The following is an 11,592-nucleotide window of genomic DNA, read 5'->3' as shown; positions in this document are numbered from 1 at the left end:
GTGTTAGTGGTGTTAAAATTAACAACACTAAACACATATAATTAATCACAAAAGTGAACGTGTTAACTTTGGCAGCCTAAGAAAGGAGCCTATAAAGGAGGATTTTACAGTAGTGTGTTTATATAATCACACAGGATGAACGTAATTACACAACATCTGACTTGAAGCAGATCACTACTGAAAAAGAAACAATCTGTGAAAAAAGGACCCTCACCGGGAGTCCAGTATCTCCTCTCTCGCCTTTTGGACCTGGAAAATTGTTGTCTATTCCTGGTGTGCCCTGTAATGTAAACAGAATAATATACAGAAAAAAAATCAGGTCAGGTTGTTAAGACATTAAAAACCAACTACCATAAACACACAGGAACACCTTACAGGATCTCCTCTCAGACCGCTGTGTCCCTTAGTTCCAGGACTCCCTTTGAAACCCTTCACACCCTGAAGGACAAAAATAACATGAGCTAGTGGGTTATTTTTACATTTTATTCCTGCTTATATTAACAGTAATAAGCAGACATCTGTGATCAAACAAAACAGTGCATGATTGTGTAGTTACAGCACTGCCCGGGTCTCCTTTAGGTCCTGGAAGCCCAGGTAGACCAGCATCGCCCTGCACACAACAGAAATAGAGACTCAATAACTCATTCAGTGACAATGCGATGCTAACAGTTTCATTGGTCACTTATATTGGGTTTAATTTACTGCAGTGTTTACAAGGAAGCACTTTATTTATATTCCTCAAATACATTTATTTATACTACTAATATTTGCTTATAGCCTACTTATGGTTAGGGACTTTGGTTAAGTTTGGTTAAGTTTGTTGAGGAAGGGCATGCTACTTCTTTTCAAAATTTTCAAACACACAAATTTTGCTTGGTGGATGATATAACAGGCAAAAAATACTGATAGACTTACATTGAAAGAGAGAATGTTTTACTTATAGAAGGCAAACTTCCCAAATCCAAAAATCCGTCCAATGGTGTGACGAGACGTCAGAGGCGGGTGACGTCATGACCAGGAAACTATAAAGCACGCTCAAACAAAGCAACGCTAGCTTCAAAGAGTCTGAAGTAGTCGGTGACAGGCATGCAAGAAGTATGGCAGGGAACTCGCGTTGCGTCGAGAGATTGACACTATGGGAACGTGAATACCCACGCAGCCATAATGACCAATGCCTGTCTAGCGTGACTCATCAGCACTAGACAGAACCCTGGCCCCAGGAGTGGAGCTAAGGTCAAGGTCATAGAACCTCACGAATGTATCACAGATGTCTTGTAAGGATACTCCAGAGAGCAGAGCTTTAGAGGTCGCCATACTCCAAGTAGAGTGGGCCCGGACTGCCAAAGGAGAAGGTAGTCTGGCCAACTCATATGCAAGTGAGATAGCCTCAACTATCCACTTACTCATTCTCTGCTTTGACGCTGGGGCCCCTTTGCTAGGGGACCCAAAACAAATGAACAACTGTTCTGACTTATGCCACAGGGCAGCTCTGTGGACATAAGCATCCAACGCCTGAACTGGGCAGAGCAAAAAAAGGCGTTCCTGGTCTGAATCCCTGAAGGGAGGAGGACAGAAGGCTTGCAGTATGATGGGCCTAACCACATTAGTGGGACCTTAGGAACGTACCCAGGTCTGGGATGAAGGAAAGCTTTAACCATACTGGGTGCAAATTCCAAGCATGATGGGGAAACTGAAAGAGCTTGCAAATCTCCTATTCTCTTAAGTGAAGATATAGCGAGGAGGAACAAAGTCTTCAAAGTCAAAAACTTGACTGGAACCTCCTCAGTAGGCTCAAAAGGAGCTAGGGAAAGGCTCTGGAGCACCACGGCCAAATCCCAAGCCGGAACCCTCATGCGTACCGCAGGCCTCAGCCTCAGAGTGCCACGAAGGAAGCGAGTAATAAGAGGGTCTCTCCCAAGAGAGATACCAGCCAAAGGTGTGTGGTAAGCCGCAATGGCCGCCACATAAACCTTTAAGGTGGAAGGAGATAACCCTGCAGTGAATCTTTCTTGCAGAAATTCCAGAACTGCACCGACAGGACAGACAACTGGGTCTAACTGATGACTACTGCACCAAGAAGTGAAAAGCTTCCACTTCAAAGCATACAACTTCCTTGTGGAGGGAGCTCTAGAGTGAAGAATGGTACCCACAACCTCGGCTGAGAGACCAGAGTCTATGAGCTGGGCCCCCTCAGAGGCCAAGCCCACAGGTTCCACAGTTCTGGGCAAGGGTGAAATATTGTGCCCCCCACCTGGGACAGGAGATCCCTCCTGATCGGAATCTCCCAAGGAGAGCCGTCTAGAAGAGATACTAGGTCCGAAAACCACACTCTGCCTGGCCACCGCGGGGCTATCAGGGTGAGCCGGACCTGGTCCCGGCGAACTCTCTCTAAAACTCCCGGGAGCAGAGCGATCGGGGGAAATGCATACAGACGAAGCCTCGGCCACGTCTGTACCATGGCATCCAGTCCAAGAGGAGCCGGATGCGTGAGGGAGAACCAGAGTGGACAGTGAGACATCTCCCGAGATGCAAACAGATCAACCTGAGCCTGGCCGAATACCCCCTATATTTGCTCCACCACCTCAGGGTGGAGCCTCCATTCCCCAGGCCTCAGCCCCTGCCTCGACAGGACGTCTGCTCCGATATTCTGGACCCCGGGTATATATGCTGCCCTGGGACCACAGGAGGATTTGGTGTGCCAGTATGTAGAGTGGGCGCGAACGCAAACCCCCCTGGTGATGTATATAGGCAACCACTGATGTGTTGTCTGACCAGACAAGAACATGGTGGCCCCTGAGGTCTGGGAGAAAATTCCTGAGAGCCAGAAAAACAGCCATCATCTCCAGGCAGTTGATGTGCTAGCTGCTGCGATTGGGCTAATATTAGCCAGTCGTCGATGTAGTTGAGAATGCGAATGCCTTTTAGACGAAGTGGTGCCAAGGCTGCATCCATGCATTTGGTGAAAGTGCGAGGTGACAATGCTAGGCCGAACGGAAGAACCCGATATTGGTAAGCTTTGCCCCCGAAAGCAAACCTCAGGAACTTCCTGTGATGTGGAAGGATGGAGATATGGAAGTATGCGTCTTTGAGATCGATCGTGACAAACCAGTCCTCAGACCTGATCTGTGACACGATTTGTCTCAAAGTTAACATTTTGAACTTGAGCTTCATAACTGACTGGTTCAGTAGACGCAGATCCAAAATGGGACGCAACCCCCCATCCTTCTTTGGAACGATAAAGTAACAGCTGTAGAAACTGCTCTCTCTGTCGGGTGGGAGTACATGCTCTATAGCTCCCTTCTCCAACAGAGTCTTTACCTCCTATTCCATAACCAGAGCCGGCTCGGGGCCCACCACGGTGGGCAGGACCCCAATGAACCTGGGTGGGCGAGACCCAAACTGAATGGCATAACCCTTTTCGACTGTACGCAGGACCCATTGAGAAATATTTGGCAGTAGCTTCCACGCTGTCAGATATTCTACTAAGGGAACCAGTCTCTTGAGACTGGCCTCTGGTGTATTGTGAACAACCAATTCGGTGCCCTGAAGCGGCGCACCAGCAGGGGGCGACTGAATTGACTGTTCCGAGACCCTCCTCAGAGGGGGTGAGCACCCCAGTACCGCTATGTTTCCGGGCGGACACTTGGGTGTTTGCTCGCTGGGGACCACTGCGCCCTGAAGCACACGAGGTGGCAGGGTTGGCAGAACGGCCCCCTGAGGGCACCGAAGAGAACTGGGCACCGTATACTGAGGTGTACACCACTTCTCTCCAGAGGGGGCTGCCCTCAGGGTCCTGACATTCATAGCGTCAGGACTTCTTTGCCGCAGCCTTCTTGGCGATAATGACGTTCCTCAGATCCATCTTACCCCTCGAAGACTGCGGCTGAGATCGTCCCCCCAACCCCCCATATCTCTGAGGGGGAGTGCGGGTAGTAACGCTCTGTTTTTGGGTGGCACGGTGTTGCTGCGAGGAGCTGGCTTTTGATGTTTGGGGCTGCTGGTGTTGCTGAGCAGCCCCAGGGGTATGAGAGCTTCTGGAATGCTGCCGCTTGCTTATTGGCTTCCTGAAACCTCTCGATGACAGTATTGACTGCGTCGCCGAAGAGGCCAGGGGGCGCAAGCGGGGCGTCCATGAGGAAGTTCTTATCTTTGTCCTTTATAGAGCTCAGATTTAACCATAGGTGCCTCTCCGTGGCCACCAGGGCTGCCATAGCACGGCCTACTGATCTAGCCGTCTCTTTGGTGGCACAGAGAGATAAATCCCCCGCCCTCATTAATATCACCCAGTAACTCTGCCTGGTAGGCTTGCAGCACGCCCATAGTGTGAAGACATGCTGCAGCCTGACCAGACGCTGAATATGCTTTGCCCACTAAACCAGATGTGACTCTTACTGGCTTAGTGGGCAGCGTCAGGGCCCAGCACGAGTCACAACCTTCACCAACTCCTCATAAGCAGGTGAGTGGGATGGCGAGTCCTCACTCTCAACTGTATCGATGCTTTCCACATCCAACTCCTCGGAGCTGGACATGTTGAGCATCGGTGCTTGATGCAGTGTGGAAGGAACCGCAGTGCGTGCTTCCAAACACTGAGAAAAAGCACTGGATCTATCAGGTGAGGGCTGAGATAAAGCTGGGCCCGTCTCAAACCCCTCTGATAGATCCATTTGTGATCCCCAAGATCTAGATCAACGCTGTGCCTTGGCAGCAGTGGAACCCAAACCTTGGGGAACGCGAGCCTGAGCACCCTCCTCGAAGAGCGCCAGGCGGGAGTGGAGCGTCCGTAAAGGAAGTATCTCACAATGCTCACAGCCAGCACCCTCGAGTGCTGACCGTGCATGCTCCGCTCCCAAACAAGCTACACAAAGGTGTGTGTCCCCACTCGTGATGTAAGTGGGCAGGGATGCACACACAATCTAAACTGCTTGTCCGCCAAAATATATATATATATATATATATATATATATAGAGAGAGATATCACAAACAACACCAAATAAGACAGACGAGTCACATATAGCGCTACTGAAGACACAGAAGCTAGCGTTGCTTTGTTTGAGCGTGCTTTATAGTTTCCTGGTCGTGACGTCACCCGCCTCTGAAATCTCGTCACACCATTGGATGGATTTCACATGTGCTTCATGACGACATCACGCATTCCCATAGCGTCAATCTCTTGACGCAACTCAGTTTTTCTTTGGTTCACGTCTGCCTACACAGACAAATGGCATTTCAACCTGCTACAATCGGTGGGTCCGACTGCCTATTTAAGTCGCGCTGAATGCCATATCATCAATCATCCGGGACGGGGGGTAGATACCCTGCTAAGGCCACGGAGGCTGCGCCCCTGAGCTGCCTGCGCTGCCATGGCAGCCGCCGCCCGAATTAAGTTTGTGTCTTTAACCAAAGATGATGTTGCTTAAGTGTTGATTCTCATGCACAGATGACAGAAGACAAGATACAAACTGATAGTCACCAGCGAAAATTAAGGCACTGTTGTGAACACCAGTCAAGATGGCATTCCAGCGACCAGTTTACAACAGGGCCCCTCTCTAACTGCTTGTGTGTAGGAAGATGTGCCACACCGTGATTGGATCTTTGGTGAATGAACATTAATAAATGTTCAGCAACATCAGATAAGATGTTGGGACAACTACCAGACACCTCTTCCAGAACAGGAAGGGGGACCTTCTGCACCCACCAAAACCAAGGAGAAGACTTCTCATTGGACGACACATTGACTCTAACTCTAAGGTTTAGGCAAGGACTGCCATAAAAATTCCTTCAGGACCTCCTGGATGGAGCAGCAGAGACTGAAATAAAAAGAGACCACAGAGATCTATCTAAATTCATTCATACCTATGTTTGGAGGCCTTAATTTGATCTAAACTGCATCACATCCACTCCATCTTCATGCAAAGCACAGTTTATGTTAATGGTTACTGACTGCTAAAACAACAGGTCATGGGACAGACCTGTTAACAGATAAACAAATGCATGGATGATGATTTAACCATTTCATATTGTGTTTGGTGTCTATCTGTTCCCTAAGATGCCTTTAATAATTTGAAAGAGGTTTGGTAAAGAAATAATGCATGGGTAAAATGTTAAAGACACCATTTTAACACTGTACTTTATGCTATGCAAATGAGTTCCACACTAGGGTGGGCAACACCGGGGCTACTTCAGATAACAGTAGCCAATCAAACTCCAGGATCGGCAAGGCACCACATTTCAATCTCCTCCTCATCAGAAAGGGATAAATATGTCCCCCGAGTAGACACACCCTTGCTCTGCGTTTCCAGCTCGACGGGGAAGGAGACATTAACAGACACTCCAGGTCCTGAGTTTCGGACCTGACGAGGAAAGAGGCTACAAGACGGTTAAGGTGAAGCTTTCGCGAGCAAAACCTTTTATATTGCTTTCAGCTGCACTCGAGCTGCAAAAAGGGCCCCAGCATTGAGGGACTTCATCTGACCCTTACGGCTCCTACAGCAGCGCAGCCCAGTCCACAAAGGACCTCTGCATTGGCAGACATTGCCTGTACCACACGGCTCCTCAGTGACGCAGCCAGCCTGCAAAGGAACCTGTGAAGATTCATCTGACCCAGCTGCCCAGTCCATCCTAAAGGACCCTCTTGGCGCAACCGAAGTTCAGCATCCTCCAGCCCAGCGTGGCACGACTACTGGATCGCAACTCTGCGCCCTCCCACTGCATGCAGCCTGCATTATCAGTGGAAGACGTCTCTGCTACCGGACTGATCACCCGACTGTGTGGAACGTAAATATAAACTTACCAAACCTCTTTTCTAGAGACCTTGGCATTAGTTTATACATGCAGCATATGTTTTTCTAACCTGTTTAGATAACTGTTATTTGAGGTCAGTTTGTTACAAATAATAGGGATATTATTTGTTGAATGATAAATAAGCAATTATTTATCACCATTTTACCAGAGCCATTAGGTGGCTCCCATAAGCATTCCCATACGATTCTCTTCCATCCTACATTCAATTCAACAGCATTGCATTTATCCATTCTGTGTTCACTTCATTTATTTGTTTCTTTGATTTAATTCAGTATTCTCCTTTGATTATTATTTTACTATCTCTTAGAAGTGCATATTCATTATTTCATTATTAATCGTTGTGGTAATTACTCTTGCATGTTTATTGTTAATAAATTTCATTGATTTTATTATAACTGTGTCTTCCTTGTGTTGATGATCAAAGATTCTACTAGTTGACCAGACTCACAAATCCTTCAGATAAATCAGTTGACCGACTCCCTCCATTTTATATTAATTCTGAATTATTGAACAGCTCCTTTGGAGTGTTCTTAAATTGTTAAGATAGTATTTGTGGCAAGGGGGGCGTGGTTTAGCGGAATCTGCAGCGGGAGAGAGAGGGAGGAGACGCGCGGTGTCTGAGTGGATTAGACGCAAATGATAATCACCTGTTTCTTGTTTCAGTAATTGGCGTGGAGAGAGTATTTAACGCCAGGAGAAACAGGAGCCTGCGAGAGAGAGAAGGACTGCTGGCTGTTTCCCCCACTCCTGGATGTCTGTTTTGGAGTGAACTGTGGATTTGTTTTGATCGTTTTTGTGCCTATCTGCACGCTGTTTTGTTATCATTTATTTTGTGTGAAATAAACAGCCAGTAGTCACTGCTGACCCTGTCCTCTTCCCTCCTTATTTTACGAACTTTGTTACAGTATTCTTAACTGGTGCCCCATATTACATCTGATACACTCATAACCACACCTTAAGTGACACATGATCAAAAATCACTACGTCACAGGTGAATGGAGTAAAAATCACTACAGCACTGTTGCAAAGTTTCATTTACACAGAACAAAAGCTGGATTTTCATCTAGAAATCTTAGCCATTTTTTTCTTTTTATAATGCACATTTTATTGCCCTAGTGTTTACAGCCTAGTGCTTTGCTAACTTAATTCTGTAGTTTAATTTTTTATAAACAATTATACAGTTTGAATGGCAATGTTTTAATACAGATTAATTAATGGAACATTCATCATATTCATTCAAGATACTGTGAATGCAGAGGAGAGAAATAACCTGTTCTCCATCCATTCCATCCAGCCCATCCTCCCCATCTGCTCCCTGTCAGACAGAGGTCAAAGAGTCACACACACTTACAGCCATGTTTAGCGAAGTAATCAACAACCACAGAAAAAATAAAACTTATAGGGCCCTATAATACACCCGGCGCAATGCAACGCAAGGCGCAGCGCAAGTGTGTTTGCTAGTTTGCGTCCGGCGGCGTTCGCATTTTCCCGTTCAGCGCCACGTCCTTAAATTAGTAAATGCATTTGCGCCAGTTAGTGCGCCCATGGGCGTGCTGGTCTAAAAAAGAGGTGTGTTCAGGCACATTGCCGGCGCATTGCTATTTTAAGGATCTGAAAATAGACTGCGCCATAGACCAACTCAAACCTGGTCTAAAGTCTAAAGTCAATGGCGCAATATTTTTTGTTAGAGCGCGTTGGTAGAAACTGCGCCTCTGGGCACGTCCACAGTGCGTGTTGACTTTGCTTATTACACACAGGGATGCGCATCACACAAACATGCCAAATATTAAAAACAAAAGGATTACAGTGTAAAAGAATATTATTGTGTAGGCTACATAAATATAAAAATGTAATGATGAATAGTCATTGCGTGTATTAGAATTAGGCTACCTATTTTCAATTCAGCCTATTACTACTTATAATGATGAACGAAATTGGCTAATTAATTGAACAATCGTGCCAATACACACACATATATATTAACTGACTCATCGCGCGGAGCTATTTGAAAGCCTGCATTTGCAAGCCCGCTTTAACTTTGCGCACGAGCAGATTAGTTTCTTCGCTTGAAAAGCGTTCAGCTTTTCCGCCAACAAATTCCGCCATATAAATAGCAATCCGCCATGGCGCGAGCGCATCTCGCTCTTAAAGGGAATGGGAGATGACACTCTGATTGGTTTATTGAACGTTACGCCCATTACTCATTAAGAGAATAGGGACAACCCATTTCAAAAATGGACATTTTTTCAGTCGTTAAAATAGCAAAAGTGGATTTGGACACACCCTGAGTGCACCTGCGCCGTGCGCTTTACACTTTGCGTTTAGATCGTTAAAATAGGGCCCATAGTCTGTACTTGTTAATGACTCTGAACTACATCTGCAGTTTGAAAAAAGCATGCCAAAAACTGCGTCATGGAAACCGTTAACTTTTTATTCATTTATTTTTAACCCGAAAACAAGCCAAAGATACTCAGAAAGAACTTTATTTTTGACTTTTTCTGCTTATATTTTTGTCCAAACAGTAGCAATAATAGACCTAACAGGCAATAAACAAAATAATTAATCGTGTTACTCACTTTATTTCCATTGTAGCCTTGCTGGCCCTATTGAAATGAAAGTTTAAAACATTTCCTTTATTCATCATGGCTGTAAAACACACATCTAATGGGAACATTAAACACTGGCATCAACATATCCTAGTCATGCAGTTAGTATCAGCCATACAGGTATTATGTATTTATCACTAAAAATGATTTCATTAAGTCACACTAAATGTATGAATGTGTTTGCACTCAATAAAATAACAAACAAAATATTAAACCATTTTATTTTTACATCAACAATTTGATTCATGCAATCTTATTTTTGTTCATTTTGATGACTGAAAAAGTACCAATACAATTCTGAGATAAAATATCTCACAGAAGTACACCCCTTCAGTACACCCCTCACATTTTTGTAAATATTTTATTATAACTTTTCATGTGACAACACTGAAGAAATTACACTTTGCTACAATGTAAAGTAGTCAGTGTACAGTTTGTATAACAGTGTAAATTTGCTGTCCCCTCAAAATAACTCAACACAGCCATTCATGTCTAAACCGCTGGCCACAAAAGTGAGTACACCCCTAAGTGAAAATGTCCAAATTGGGCACAATTAGCCTCTCCCTGTTGTCATGTGACTCATTAGTGTTACAAGGTCTCAGGTGTGAATGGGGAGCAGGTATGTTCAATTTGGTGTTATAGCTCTCACTCTCTCATACTGGTCACTGGAAGTTCAACATGGCACCTCATGGCAAAGAACTCTCTGAGGATCTGAAAAAAAAGAATTGTTGCTCTACATAAAGATGGTGTAGGCTATAAGACGTTTGCCAAACCCTGAAATTGAGCTGCAGCACGGTGGCCAAGACCATACAGCAGTTAGCAGGACAGGTTCCACTCAGAACAGGCCTCGCAATGGTCGACCAAAGAAGCTGAGTGCACGTGCTCAGCGTCATATCCAGAGGTTGTGTTTGGGAAATAGACGTATGAGTGCTGCCAGCATTGCTGCAGAGGTTGAAGGGATGGGGGGTCAGCCTGTCAGTGCTCAGACCATATGCCGCACACTGCATCAAATTGGTCTGCAAGGCTGTCGTCCCAGAAGGAAGCCTCTTCTAAAGATGATGCACAAGAAAGCCCGCAAACAGTTTGCTGAAGATAACCATGTCCTGTGGTCTGATGAGACCAAGATAAACTTATTTGGTTCAGATGGTGTCAAGCATGTGTGGTGGCAACGAGGTGAGGAGTACAAAGACAAGTGTGTCTTGCCTACAGTCAAGCATGGTGGTGGGAGTGTCATGGTCTGTGGCTGCATGAGTGATGTCGGCATTGGGGAGCTACAGTTCATTGAGGAAACCATGAATGAGCAGAGCATGATCCCCTCCCTTCGGAGACTGGGCCGCAGGGCCAACATGATTCCACCATGATAATGACCCCAAACACAACTCCAAGACGACCACTGCCTTGCTAAAGAAGCTGAGGGTAAAGGCGATGGACTGGCCAAGCATGTCTCCAGACCTAAAACCCTATTGAGCATCTGTGGGGCATCCTCAAACGGAAGGTGGAGGAGCGCAAGGTATCTAACATCCACCAGCTCCATGATGTCATTATGGAGGACTGGAAGAGGACTCCAGTGGCAACCTGTGAAGCTCTGGTGAATTCCATGCCCAAGAGGGTTAAAGCAGTGCTGAATGTGACAAAAGTGACAAAATATTGACACTTTGGGCCCAATTTGGACATTTTCACTTAGGGGTGTACTTTCCTCAGTTTTGTCACATGAAAAGATATAATAAAATATTTACAAAAGTGTGAAGGGTGTACTCACTTCTATGAGATACTGTAAATACAGAAATTCCAAGCAGATACAAACAACATCAAGAGATAATCATGTTACATTACCTTGATTCCTCTGTTTCCAGGGTAACCGATGTGCCCCTGAGTTCCATTCAGCCCTGGTGGTCCTCGCTCTCCCTGCCAGAAACATGACGGGAGAGAGATTATTTATTCATGATATATACAGTGTACATCCTCTCTAGAACATGTATATTCTGTCCTATTCACCTTAGGGTGAAATTGCATTTGAAACATAAAATCGCTAAAACTACTGTATGATATCAGCTATACATTATCTTCTGAATTACTAATGTTGAAGCAAAGACTTTATACACAGAACAACGGTGCACTCGTATTACTATGAATGGGAGAAAATGCAATGCGCAATATGTCGGAATAAGTCTTGCCTTCTAAATA

At 45.5% G+C, this 11,592-nt stretch overlaps 1 long non-coding RNA gene across 1 annotated transcript; it reads right to left on the bottom strand.

The window, feature by feature from the left end:
- Nucleotides 1–213: 213 nt before the first annotated feature.
- Nucleotides 214–11,330, bottom strand: LOC125276409. Its single transcript, XR_007186659.1, has 6 exons — nt 11,242–11,330; nt 9,379–9,405; nt 8,073–8,117; nt 557–610; nt 376–438; nt 214–280 (listed from the first exon to the last, which is right to left on the bottom strand). It is a non-coding gene; the product is annotated as an uncharacterized LOC125276409 (long non-coding RNA).
- Between the last annotated feature and the right edge of the window lie 262 nt (nt 11,331–11,592).

The sequence above is a fragment of the Megalobrama amblycephala genome, linkage group LG10, assembly GCF_018812025.1.
Source record: "Megalobrama amblycephala isolate DHTTF-2021 linkage group LG10, ASM1881202v1, whole genome shotgun sequence".
In the NCBI taxonomy this organism is placed as follows: domain Eukaryota; kingdom Metazoa; phylum Chordata; class Actinopteri; order Cypriniformes; family Xenocyprididae; genus Megalobrama; species Megalobrama amblycephala.
This window is presented reverse-complemented; position numbering and strand designations above follow the sequence as displayed.